The sequence below is a fragment of the Miscanthus floridulus genome, chromosome 5, assembly GCF_019320115.1.
Source record: "Miscanthus floridulus cultivar M001 chromosome 5, ASM1932011v1, whole genome shotgun sequence".
NCBI lineage: Eukaryota > Viridiplantae > Streptophyta > Magnoliopsida > Poales > Poaceae > Miscanthus > Miscanthus floridulus.
Genome location: NC_089584.1, coordinates 109,839,633 through 109,853,652, shown reverse-complemented (window position 1 = coordinate 109,853,652; position 14,020 = coordinate 109,839,633). Strand labels below are relative to the sequence as shown.

Below are 14,020 nucleotides of genomic sequence, written 5' to 3'. Positions count from 1 at the left end.
AACTCACCTCAGCATCGTTGGACGGCAGATGCGTCTGGGGGATGAACCCCCTGACCCTTGCTCTGCCTCATCGGAATGAGGCCATTTCAAGCTCGCCCCCTGCTCTTGGGTAGAGGGGCTCACCCCTGGCAGCTCCTAGGGCACATTGGTGGAACGCCCTACTCTCCTTGGCTCTTAGGGCACAACGGTGGAGCCACCCATCTCCACTGGCACCTTGGGCGCAATGACAGAGCCGATGGTACGTCCCGCCTCCACTGGCTCCCTAGACATACCCTCCCCTCCATGGAATGGGAAGGGCCCCAACGCCTATAAGGATGAACCGATGCCTGTGAGCACCTCCTTGTTCTCCAGGTTGTCCCACTCGATATCGTCGGCTACCGTTTCTTCTTCCTCCATCACCTCATCATCATCACCATCATCATCGTCATCATCGTTGTTAGTGTCCTCTCCTTATTCCCATGCCCATAGCTTCCGCTGCTTCTTCTTCTTATCCTCCTTCGCCTTCCTCATTCGCTCACCCTTGGTGTGATTTAATGCCCTCACGGTTGAATCCCTCGGCAGTGGCACCGAGTGATTTGTGAGGATGAGGTCTCTCGGCTAGTCCCACCCCTCTCAAAGTTAGTCTCATAGGGTTAGAAAATCAATTGAAGAGAAGGCAAGAGAAAGGGAAACTTATGAAGATAACATAGCCTGGCTCCAGCCACATCAGAGGATGCCCTAGCACCGGGTAGACAAAGTCGAGGGCGGCACCCGCGTCATCCTACAAAGGCTCCATCACCTCCTTGATGTGTTGCACGATCTTGGAGTTAGGGAGCATTCCCTCGGCGAGGACCGTTCCATCGAACGATGCCTCGTGCGCCATCGTGTATAACGGGAGCATGCGCATCATCAACGGCGCCACCCTCCTCGCATGATAAGCCCCAATGACGCCCGACCCTTTTAGGCCATTCTTCTTTAGGATGTGGATGGCGGTGATGTGGTCTCAGATCTTCTTCTTGTCCTTCTCCGGGACGCCCCACTTCCTCCACTGCTCCGAGGCCTCTTTGATCAGGCGCCCGATGAACTCCAGTAGAGGGGCAGTGGCATCATTCTTGAGGTAGAACCACTACGAGTGTCACCCCTTGTTGGACATCGAGAGCGGCATGGATGGGTACTCACTGACCCGATTGTTCCAAAGAAGGATGCTGGCGCACCCCATCGGCATGTGCAGCTCTTGCCCGCCGCCCTTCTCCCTCTTCTTCTAGAGGTTGACGGTGAAGAACTACCTCCACAAGTTGAAGTGGGGCTAATCCCTAGGAATCCTTCGCACAACGTGATGAACACCATCATGTGCTGGATCCCATTGGGATTGAGATGTTGCAGCTCAATCTTGTAGAAGTGCAGCAACCCTAAAGGAATTTGTGGGTGGGGGTCGCGAGCCCACGCTTGTGAAAGTGGGCGAACGACACCATGTAGCCATCGGGTGGCGACGGTGAATCCTCGTTGCCGAGCAGCAACCACTCCTCAGCCAAGGTCTGCGCGTGGAGAAGACCGCAATGGACGAGGCCCTCCATGCGCTGGAAGGTGATGTCAGAATGGCACCATAGATCCATTGGAGGTGGGCGCGGATGGATGTGAGCTCAACGGCGGCGGAGATGAAGAGGCAGGAAACCTAAGCATTGGCGGTGGCAGCGTGGCTATGGAGGTAAAGATGCAGGCATGCGTATGAAACATGGAGGGCAAACCCTTTGGTTTTATAGGGATGACAGGTGCGAGGAAACCAACCGCCCGCCTAGATCTCTGCACCTACCATGACCTGTCAACACATCTTGTCACGGGGCATGTGCACATAACCTATGGCCATCCCCTCAGAAAACACACCAGACATTTTGCCTCCTCGAACGGGCCATAACCCATCATAGGTAAGAGAGATATGGAGCTAAAAATGCTCCTATGACCCGTCTAGGCCCAGGAGTTCAAAGGTTAGCCCACCGATAGGTTCGACAACCGCTCCGAGCACCTTTAGAGTGAGGGGTGAAAAGGGATGGGCCCACTAGTGGCCAGTACCTAAGCGCACGAGCGCCGTGGGCATCTCGGCCCATGTTCGAGTCTCGACCAGATATGATCCATGATTTTTCTTTGAAGAAAGGCAGAGAGCCCTCAGGACCGGTCGAACAGACCCGAGAACTATATGGATTGACCGCTGAGAACCTAGAGTCAGTCACTAGCTGACCCAAGCCGGACCCCCATGAACAGGATGCCTAGGCCCCATTTGGACTAGCCCATTAATAGCTCACCGAGCACCATGATTTGTCCATAGAGAAAAATCATGGCATGGCTCAGCTCCTCCATTTTTATCAAAAAAATGCTTCAGGGAAGATGATCACAAAGACGAGCTGACCCTCGATCGGACCCCTACTACAGGTGGAGGTAAGAGGAAAGTTGGACTCGCGAGGAGACCAAACGTGTAGTCATAGAATGACAGACCCCCGTAAGGGTTAGAATCAGGAAAGACCTTTTTTGACCCACCAAATCTCACGTCTATACCCCCGAGGGGTCCGATCATGATGAAAGGGAACTATCGTCCTATCAGGACAGGCCATGGGCTATAAACAAAAGGCCAAGGCCCTTAGATTCCTCCTGTCTGAAAAAGCCTCCAAAGGAGTATTATACTCCTCCGCAGGCTCGGGGGCTACTGTCGGGTATCGATATTAGAGATACCCAAAGCAAGGGAGTTAGCGCCCATGCTGACTCCCTCGGACAGAGCAAGACGTATTAACAATTCTTGCCTGACCCCTTGGGTACATGCTCCATCTCATCCAACCCCAAGGACGCAGTTTCTGTCTCGCCCGACCCCGATGCCATGGGGGTCTCGCCTGAGGCCATAGGCTCTGTCTTGCTCGACCCCAAGGCCATGGGGGTCTCACCCAAGGCAGCAGGCTTCATCTCGCCTAACCCTGAGGCTATAGGCTCCGTCTCGCCCAACCCCAAGGATGCAGTTTCTGTCTCGCCCGACCCCAAGGACGCGGGGGTCTCGCCTAAGGCCACGGGCTCCGTCTCGTCTGCCCCTTGGGTGCGTGCTCCATCTCGTTCGACCCCCAAGGGTCGCAGGCTCTGTCTTGCCAGACCCCCAAGGGTCGCGGGCTCTGTCTCGCCTGACGGGGACCCATATCATCGCCAATCACTCTAGGTCCAGGCGTATGAGCCTGAGTCAAAACTCTGACACTAGGGAAGAGACGGGCATGACTCGATGTAACCCGAGGCCATGATGGGTCATACCTGATGATTCATATCAAGAACAGCGTTGGGCGTTCCGGTGCTATTTTGCCTAACCCTCGTACGAACGCTGACAGGTGCGTCAGTTCACCACGACATCCGCCGAGACGGAATGGAATGCCATGACCGGCAGACGACGCTTGTGCATGGTGTTAGTGACAAATAGGGCCATGACATGGAGCCATCCCTATTGACATCTACAGTATCGGTGGGACCCGCATGAAGAGAAAAAAGGACCCGACGATCCTAGAAGCCTTCTTCTCTCTCTGGTTCTTCTCCTTTTCCTCCGTTGTAACCCGTGCTCTCCCTTCGCCTATAAAATGAGAAGTAGAGCACCCAATGAAAAGGGGGATCAAGATCCGCACAAAACCAAACCATGAGATAAAAACACAAGAGCACGACACGAGCACACGACTGAGTAGCAATCGAGCTCTCAGCATCCGTTCATTTCTTTCACCAGAGACTTGGGATCCTTTCTCTCTCTCACCTGTTTGTAACCCCTATTGCAAATCGAGTGCCGGTAACACGAGCAGCAATAAACTGGACGTAGGGACGTTCTGCTCGAACCAGTATAAACCCTTATGTCCTCCTAGCACACCATCCGAGCCAGACGCGCAAATACAAATTTACTCGTCGGTGGTACGAAAATATCGACAATTCCATAATGATCATGATGATTGCCTTCACTTCAATCAACTTTGTGGATTTTTCCACCATGACAAAAAGTGGGTGTAGCATCCGTGCCTGGAGGAGTCCAACCATGTGGAGGCCCCACGCGACAAAGGGCCATGTGATATGTATCGTCTAGAGCTCCTGAGTGAGCACAGGTATGAGTCGAGTATAGTATTGACAACCCTCGAGGGAGTGCATTTTATATGATCTACATGAGTGTCTATATTAGTCATTTAGTAAAAGCCTCACGGCATAAATGCTTTCTCAACCAGTGTCCTTAGTGTTCCACGATGACCACCTGAACTTTTATATAGTCAGGGTCATCAATGTAGACTAATTACAATACATACAAGATAATTTAATAGCAAATAAAAACCAAAGGAAAAAGTCTACTTAACCCCTCCACCTTTCATACATGGTCTACTTCACCCCGCAACTATGAAACCGTCTGTTTTACCCCCTGAATTTTCCAAAACCGTATATTTTACCCCCCGGGCAGTTTTTTACAGCGGTTTTGCTATAGTAACAGCGGGTTTGCTACAGCAACATTGGGTTTGAATTTTTTTTATTTTTTGTGAATCTTTGAAAAATCACAGTAAATCATAGAAAAATTATAAAATAAAAAATCTAATTTTGTTGGACTCCACATGAGTAGATCTACATAGTGAATATATAATATGGTATGTTTTAGTACAAATTTTTTACTGTAGCCTTAGATTAATTAGAAAATCTAATTTTATCTGTAATTAATTGAAATAATTCATAGCTGCAGCTTCTATGGTCCAATTGTGGTGAAATTTTTATGGTACGCTAATTATTGTATGCTTGAATTATAGTAAAAATTTCGTACTCATTGGACTATGTATAACTTAGTTATAGATAAATTCTAATTAATTACAAACAAAATTGGATTTTCCAATTAATCTAAAGCTACAAAAAAAAATTATACTAAAGCATACCGTATTATATATTCACTGTGTAGATCTACTCATGTGGAGTCCAATAAAATTAGATTTTTTATTTTATGATTTTTCTATGGTTTACTATGATTTTTTAAAAATTCACCAAAAATAAATAAAAAAGAAAGAAAATTCAAAACCACAGGCAGTGTAGCAAACCCACCGTTGCTGTAGCAGACCCGCTGTTACTGTAGCAAAACCGCCGCTGAAAACCGCCTAGGGGGTAAAATAGACGGGTTTAGAAAGTTCAGGGGGTAAAATAGACGGTTTCATAGTTGTAGGGGTGAAGTAGACCAAGTATGAAAGTTGGGGGGTTAAGTAGACTTTTTCCAAAAACCAAAATAAGTCTATAGAAGACTCAAATACTTCCAAGTCGAGGAAGAAGATAGAGTACTGCTTTAAGGAAAATGTGAAATCAGTTTCATAAATTTCTAAGTTAAATTTTTTGAAGGTTATACTAGATTTTATATTTTTAATAATTGCATAAATTTTCATGGAAAAACTTGAAAAACATTTGTTGGTCGTTTTACCTCCATAATTTTCAAGGTCGAGGATGTCAAACCGTTCAACTTTTTTTGTTTTGTTTTTGAGAAACACAAGCCCGCCAGCCCATATAGGCACGGCTGGCCCATCGCGTGCAGCGGTGCAGGTCATCTCGTCTTGCAGGCTTGCAGCAATGCTGCCCGAGTGCCCGCGCCAACATCGAGAGCCCCGAGAGGCCGAGACCGCTTCAACACGACTGCGCCGCGCGCTTCCCACCACCTTCCCCATGCCGCGCCCGCCGCTTGCTCGACGGGATGCCGCGTTCGAGCCCGCCGCTCTCTGCGTCCCTCTTCAATTCCCTCATCGCATCCCGCGCCCGCGCCGGTCGCGTGGTCGACGCCCTCTCGCTCCTCGCGCGATGCTCGCTGCCGGCGTCGCCCCGACCGCGTTCACCTTCGCACCGATCCTCGCCTTGCCTTCCGCCACCGCCTGCTGTGCCGCGCAGCTGCACCCGCATATTCTCAAGAGCGGCCTGCTCCACTGCGAGCCCTACTCGGGGACCTCGCTAGTGGGGTTCTTTGGGCGGAGAGGACAGTTCGACGAGGCGCTCAAGGTGTTCGGTGAAATGACCGTGAGGAGTTGTCACCTGGAACTGTCTCATCTCTTCGTTTGCACAGTTTGGACACAGCCGCGATGCAGTGTCCTGGTTCAGGGAGCTCATGAGAAGCGGCAATGGCTTGTCAGATGGCTCGTTTGTTGCAGTATTGCCTTCGTTTGGTTTGCCAGAGCAAGTTCATGGTGTAATGAAGAAAATCGGAATGGATTCCGTCTCAGCAGTTGCAAATGCATTGCTGAATTCATACTGTACTTGCGGTGCAATAGATGTGGCAGAGAAGCTATTCGATGAGATAATGTTTAGAGATGTGGTTTGTTGGAATACAATGATAACTGGCTTTGCAAGGAGTCATGTCCCAGAGAGAGCTTTTGAGCTTTTCTTGAGTATGCAACGTCAGGGCATTTTTCCAAATGAAATTACATTTGCTAGTGTTCTCTATGCTTGCACCGTTATAGATGGACATGAACTTGGGAGGTTTGTTCATGCAAAAGTTATCAAGCACGATCTCAGCACAAGTGTGTTCGTGAACACTTCATTGGTTGGTTTCTATGCAAATTGTATTAGTAGGGGGGATGCTCATAAAGTGCCTGAAGGGGTTCCTGGAAATAGCACCACGTGTTGGAATGCTCTGATTTCTGGTCACTCTGGTTGTGATGATCCAACTTGTTTGGTTATTGTGAGAGACATGCTGCGATCAGGGATTAAACCGAATGAAGTTACTTTTTCTTCCTCTCTCAAGGATCCATCACTTTTTGATCTCCAGCAGGTTCACTCATTGGTCATAAGATTGGGTCATGGTGGTAATGACTATGTTTCAAGTGCTATCATATCATCGTATTCTTCACATGGCATTATTTTTGATGCCTTGTCTTATGGAGTTGCACTGGATCCAGACTCATGTAGTGTCTCTATGAATGTTTTAGCTGGCGTCTGTAACAAAGCTCGCATGCACCAAGAAACTAAGGACCTACTTCTACATAAGCAAGATCGAGATACTATTTCATGGAGCATACTTATTACTGCTTGCGCACGGAATGGTGATTTCGTTGAAGCTTTTGGATTTTTCAGGGAGATGAGAATTTTTGGGCACCGTTTCGATAATTATGTATCTGTGAGCCTGCTGAGCATTTGTACCAAAAACAACAGCCTTTATCTTGGTAAGTTGATTCATGGGCTTATCATCAAGACCAATTCCAGTTGCTCTGACAGTTATGTTGATAATATGTTGCTAGATATGTATGCTAAATGTGGTAGAATTGAAGACTGTCTCAGAGTCTTTGACGAAATGGAAGACAGGAACCTTATATCATGGACAACTGTGATTTCCGGACTTGGACTTAATGGTTTTTCTGGTAAGGCCTTGGCATTGTTTAAAGCCATGGAAAAGGACGGCTGCAAACCTGACAAAGTAGCAATTCTAGCAGTCCTGTCATCTTGTAGACATGGTAGACTTGTGCAGGAGGGGATGGAGATATTCAAAAATATGAAAGCTGATTATTCAATTGAAGCTGATATGGAGCATTACATTTGTGTGGTTGACATGCTATGCAAGTGTGGTTATTTGAAGGAAGCTGAGGTCGTGATTAGAGGCATGCCTTTCCAACCAAGCACTGTCATATGGCGCACATTCCTCCAAGGATGCAAGACATATGGTGTAACAGAGGCACAAGTTTTTAGCCAGCAGTGGATCAAATAGAATTCCTGTTGCATGGAGGTGTGCTTTTTGTCTCTTTAACTAATCTTTTTTTTTGCTGTTAGTTCAATATTTAGAATGTATGTATTGGATCAAGTTCATTTTTTATTGGATTTGCACATATCGAAGTACCACTAAAATAGAAGAGAGATATAAGATCACCATGTCTGTTTTGTTCTATCCATTTAGATGTTAGATCATGCATCCTCATTGATGAAGCTTTTCTGGTAGATGCAGTAGCATTCTGGTTTGTATGAAGATGTTAGCCATAGAATCAAAGCAGGTTGGATGAAGTGGCGGCAAGCATCTGGTGTCCTATGTGACAAAAGGGTACCACAGAAGCTAAAAGGCAAGTTTTATAGGGCGACGATTAGACCTGCTATGTTGTATGGTACAGAATGTTGGCCTACGAAAAGACGACATGTTCAACAGATGAGTGTCGCGGAAATGCGTATGTTGCATTGAATTTACGGTCATACAAGAAGGGATCGAGTTCGGAACGATGATATACATAATAGATTAGGGGTAGCACCAATTGAAGAAAAGTTTGTCCAACACCGGTTGAGATGGTTTGGACATGTCCAACGGAGACCTTCAGAGGCATCGGTGCGTAGTGGAATTATAAGCCAGGATAGTAACGTGAAGAGAGGCAGAGGAAGACCGAAGTTGACTTGGGTATAGGCAATAAAAGGAGACTTGAAAGGATGAAATATACCCAAAGACTTAGCCTTAGATAGGAGTGCTTGGAAGATAGCTATTCATGTGCCTGAACCTTGATTGCTTCTGCTGGGTTTCAACTCTAGCCTATCCCAACTTGTTTGGGACTTAAAGGCTTTGTTGTTGTTGTTGTTGTTGTTGTTGCAGTAGCATTCTGGTTTGTCATATTTGTTTTCCCACAGTTTGTCTTTTGTTAATACCATCTTAAGTAGTTTAATTACAAAACTTACCCAGTGTTGAAAGCAATTATATAATGTGGGGTTTGGGGAAGGGAACTTCTAGACAGCCGTACCCTTGCTTTACTTTTCAAGGACACAAGTGGAGAGACTCTAACATTGTGCCAAGCCCGCTCTCTAGGTCACAATTATTATCAATCTTTCTGGTACCCACGTTACATCATTCATTTAGCAAAACATCGAGGCCTCTCATAATGTTATTGAAAGCATCTAGGCCCTTAGTTGGGTTTCGGTAATTAATGACAATACAAGATTACTATGACTAACTTGTGTTTTGCAGAGACAAGTAAGTTAGGTCATGGTAATGGAGATTAATTGGGCAATCAAGGTTGTCATGCCCCTACGATGGAAATCGTTTCGGTTTTCAAAGGATAGACGACAAGGTTAAGGATGACTAGTTCTAAGTGTCGATTGAAGTTGGAGTGACACTTAGAGTAGTTTAGGACTTTGTTTTTCCTTTGGCCGTACTATTAAGGGGGGTATGGACGGATAGCTTGACCTAGGTGAGTCTAGTGAGTTAGGTGTAGTGCACACTTGTTAAAACTAGCTCTAGGTAGCTCCTATGAATGCCTAAGATCCTTTGGAGCAAACTTCATTCACATATGATCGAGAGTTGGAAGTGAATGGAGGGTCAAATGCTGACCGGACGCTGGCCCCGGTGCGACCGGACGCTGGCCGCAGGGTCCGGTCAGTTCATTTGATCAACAGACTACGTTCGGTGCGACCGGACGCTGGAGAGGTCAAGTGACCGGACGCTGAAAAGCAGCGTCCGGTCGACTCCAGTAAGGTTCCAGAGAAAGGAATCTGCGACCGGACGCGTCCGGTCAATACTGACCGGACCCTGAGGGTTCAGCGTCCGGTCGAGTCTAGTAAGGTTCCAGTAAGGTTTAATGCGACCGGACGCGTCCGGTCAGTGGTGACCGGACCCTGTCAGCGTCCGGTCAACACATTTTCACTGGTTCGCGGGTTGAACTGACCGGAGCGTTCGGTCAATACGACTGGAGCGTCCGGTCACCTCGCAGAAGCTCATAACGGTTCGTTTTTCAGGCTGCCTTATAAATAGAAGCTCCACTCGTGTGTGGAGTCACTTTTGCTCATTCCAACAGCTGAGAAACACGCTTGTGAGTGCCAAGAAGAGCAAGGTCCTAGTGAGGTGATTGAGATTTGAGAATCCAAGAGAGTAGCCTCATTAGTGAATCAAGAGTAGCCAAGTGTGCATCCATCTTCTCATTAGGCTTCGTGTGGTTAAGTGAGAGTTCGTGCTTGTTACTCTTGGTGGTCGCCATCACCTAGATGGCTTGGTGGTGATTGGAAGCTTGGTGATCACCCGGCGGAGCTTGTGGGTGACCCAACTCAAGTTGTGAGCGGCTTTGGGTGATTCGCCGCGACGGAGTGTCGAAGAATCAACCCGTAGAGAGCACTTGATCCTTGCGCGGATCAAGGGGGAGCTACACCCTTACGCGGGTGCTCCAACGAGGACTAGTGGGGAGTGGCGACTCTCCGATACCTCGACAAAACATCGCCGCGTTCCTCTCTCTCCATTTACTTTGAGCATTTACTTTGAGCATTTATTTTAAGCAATTCAATACTTGTTCTTATATTCATAGAATTACCATGCTAGAGTAACTTTGGAACATATGTTGCAAGTCCTTTGTGCGTTAGAGTACTAGAAACACTTTTTAGACACAAGGGGTTAATTGGGCTAACCGTAGGATTTGATCATTGCAAGAAAATTTAGAATTAGCCCAATTCACCCCTCCTCTTAGACATCTTGATCCTTTCAATTAGTATCAGAGCCTCGTGCTCACGTTTTTAAGCTTAACCGCTTAGAGCAAGATGTCTCACGGGGATGGACATCCTCCTATCTTTGAGGGAGATGACTTTCCATATTGGAAAATCCGCATGGAGGCGTACTTAGAAGCTCTAGACGTTGGTATTCTTAGAGCCGCCTCTCAAGGCTTCCCAAAACCTCGGGATGCAACTAATTTACAAGGCGATGAGGTTAATTATGAAAAATGGAATACAAAGGCTCGAAACACCATCTTTAGAGGCCTTTGCAAAGATGTGTTCAACCGCGTAAGGAACCACAAAGACGCCCATGCACTATGGTTGGATGTTTGTGCGCTCCATAAGGGAACCACGAGTGAGCGTGAGGAACACTATCATCTTGTAATCAAAAAGCTAAATTCCTTTGAGATGCTTTCTAAAGAAAGTGCTAATGAGATGTATTCATGTTTAAATGTTCTTGTAGAGGAAGTCAATGGGCTTGGACTTACTCAAATGTCACCATCCGACGTTGTGAGAAAGATCTTGAGTGTCCTCTCCATTGACAAATATGGGCACATTGTGACCGTGCTACATCAAGGTGATCTTTTCGCCGCTACACCGACACAAATCTTGGAAAAGATCAATGCTCATGAGATATACATACACATCACGCCACAAGATGGCTCATCCTCTACAAAGAAGAAAGAGAAGGACTTAGCATTCAAAGCTAGCTAAGATAAGGGCAAAGCAAGACTTGAGTATGAGAGCTCAAGTGATGAAGATGATGAAGAAAGTCTTGCTCTCGTGGTGAAGAAGATCGCCAAGATGCTAAAGAAGCTAAACAAGAGTGGCATTAAGTTTGACGGCAAGAAGAAGAAGTTCTTCACTAACTCAAGAAGAAAGCCAATCTCTGAGATGGATTGTTACAATTGTGGCGAACTTGGCTATCTAGCTCATCAATGCATAAAGCCCAAGAAAGACAAGTTCAAGAATAAGAACAAGGGCAAGAAAGATGACTCAAGCAATGAAGATAAAGATGAGAAGAAAAAGAACAAGCCATACAAGAAGAGAGATGGCAAAAAGAAGAACTTCTACAAGAAGAAGAAGAGTGGAAAGGCCTACATTATCGGTGATTGGCTCACAGACATTGATTCATCAAGTGGATCATCCGATGATGATAGTGACAATGAGAAGGTGGCCACCATTGCTATTGATCTTGCATCTTCACCGCCACTATCACCATCATCCTCTACACACCTATGCCTTATGGCCAAGGGTGAACGCAAGGTAACTAAGAATGATGATGGTAGTGATGATGAGCAAGCTAGTGATGATGATAGCGATAGCGATGATGATGATTCATCTACATATGATGATCTTGTCAAAATACTAAGAAAATACACTAAGATCATTAGAAAGAGTAGAGCTACAAACGAAAAGCTTGATGCTAAAAATAATTCACTCTTAGCTAAGTGTGATACATTGGAAAAGGCTAATGATGAGCTTAGAGAAACTAATGATGCTATATCATTCAAACTCAAGGAGCTCAAATCTTCTAAGAAAGAGCTTAAAGATAAACATGATAAACTTGAGTGGGTGCACAATGAACTCATCACTAGTCACAACAAGCTAAAAGATGAGTATACAACTCTTAAGATCAATCATGATACTCTTGTCATTGCTCAAGAATTCCTATCAAATGAGCCACATGATGCTACTCTCCATATTGTTAAGATTGATATAGCTACATCATGTGATGATTTGATTGATGAAAGCATTGAGCAAGCATCTAGTGGCAAAGGCAAGCAAGTGGTTGAGTGCAATGACTGATGAATATGTCAAGCTTAAGAACACAAATGAGAAGCTCATGAAAGATCTTGAAGAAATGAAAAGCCACAACACCATTATGCTTGAAACTCTTGATCATGACAAAGAGTTGATTCTTGAGAATGAGAAGCTTAAAGAAGAAAATAAGAAGCTCAAGGAAGAGAAGAAAGATGATGCTCTTAAGGAAGAAAATAAGGAGCTCAAGTTGGAGAAAGAGCATCTTAAGATTGGATTGAGCAAGTTTGCTAGAGGCAAGCACCTCCAAAGTGAGCTACTCATGAACACCGTCATGAAGATGGATAGAAGTGGCATTGGATATGTGGCAAGTATAGAGAAGAAGAAGGCTCAAGTTCAACAACAACAATCAAAGCCAAAGCCAAAGAGATGTTTTGAATGTGGACAAGAAGGCCACTTTGCTCATAAGTGTCAAACTCCACCGCCACAACCCTTGCCCAAGCATGCTAGACCCTTTGCCTTCAATGCTCACTACATGCTTAGAAAGGACTCTAGTGGAAAGATGAAAGTCATGTTCTTAGGTCCCCCTAACAAGAATAGGCCTAAGAAGATTTGGGTGGCTAAGTCACTTATTGAGAAGGTGAAGGGCCCTCAACAAGTTTGGATTCCTAAAACTTGAATCTCTTGTGTGTAGGTGAACTACAAGACCGGTGGAAGTCATTGGGTTATTGATAGTGGTTGCACTTAACATATGACCGATGATCCTTGTATGTTCACCTCACTAGATGAAGAGGTAGATGGACAAGAGAAAATAACATTTGGAGATAACTCAAAGGGCAAGATTAAAGGATTGGGCAAAGTGACAATATCAAATGATCATTCCATCTCTAATGTGCTCTATGTTGCTTCATTGAGCTTCAACTTGCTACCTGTTGGACAATTGTGTGATCTTGGCTTCCAATGCTTGTTCACTGAGAAGGAGGTTGTTGTATCCAAGGTAGATGACAATCAAGTGATATTCAATGGATTTAGATACAACAACCTATATCTAGTGGACTTCACCCCCGAAGATACAAATTTAAAGACTTGCCTATTCACCAAAACAACACTTGGGTGGCTATGGTATAGAAGACTTGCTCATGTTAGGATGAGCTCACTCAAGAAGCTTATGAAGAATGATTTGGTGAGAGGGTTGAAGGATGTGAAGTTTGAGAAGGACAAGCTTTGTAGTGCATGTCAAGCCAGCAAGCAAGTTGTAAATACTCATCCAACCAAAGCTTTCATGTCAACCACAAGAGTGCTAGAACTCCTACACATTGATTTATTTGGACCAACAACATACAAGAGTTTGGGAGGGAATCTCTATTGTCTTGTGATTGTTGATGACTACTCAAGGTATATATGGGTATTCTTCCTTTATGACAAATCTGAAGTTGCATCTTGCTTCAAGAAGTTTGCCAAGAGAGCCCAGAATGACTTTGAAGTGAAGCTCAAGAAGATAAGAAGTGACAATGGCAAAGAATTTGACAACACAAATATTAAAGCCTATTGTGATGAAGTTGGGATCAAGCATGAAGTCTCCGCAATTTATACTCAACAAAATGGTGTAGTTGAGAGGAAGAACCAGACCTTTATCACTCTTGCAAGGACACTGCTAGATGAGTACAACACCCCCAAAGCTCTATGGGCGGAAGCAATCAACACCGCATGCTATGCATCCAACCGCCTATTCCTTCAAAAGTTCCTTGACAAGACACCTTATAAGTTGCTCAATGAGAAGAAGCCGGACGTCTCCTTCTTTAGGGTGTTTGGTTGCAAATGCTACATCTACAAGAAGCGG

The 14,020-nt window shown here is 45.6% G+C and overlaps 1 pseudogene; it reads left to right on the top strand.

Moving 5' to 3' along the window:
* The first annotated feature begins 5,629 nt into the window (after positions 1-5,629).
* On the top strand, positions 5,630-7,944 carry LOC136452998 (pentatricopeptide repeat-containing protein At3g58590-like; annotated as a pseudogene).
* The last annotated feature ends 6,076 nt before the right edge of the window (positions 7,945-14,020 follow it).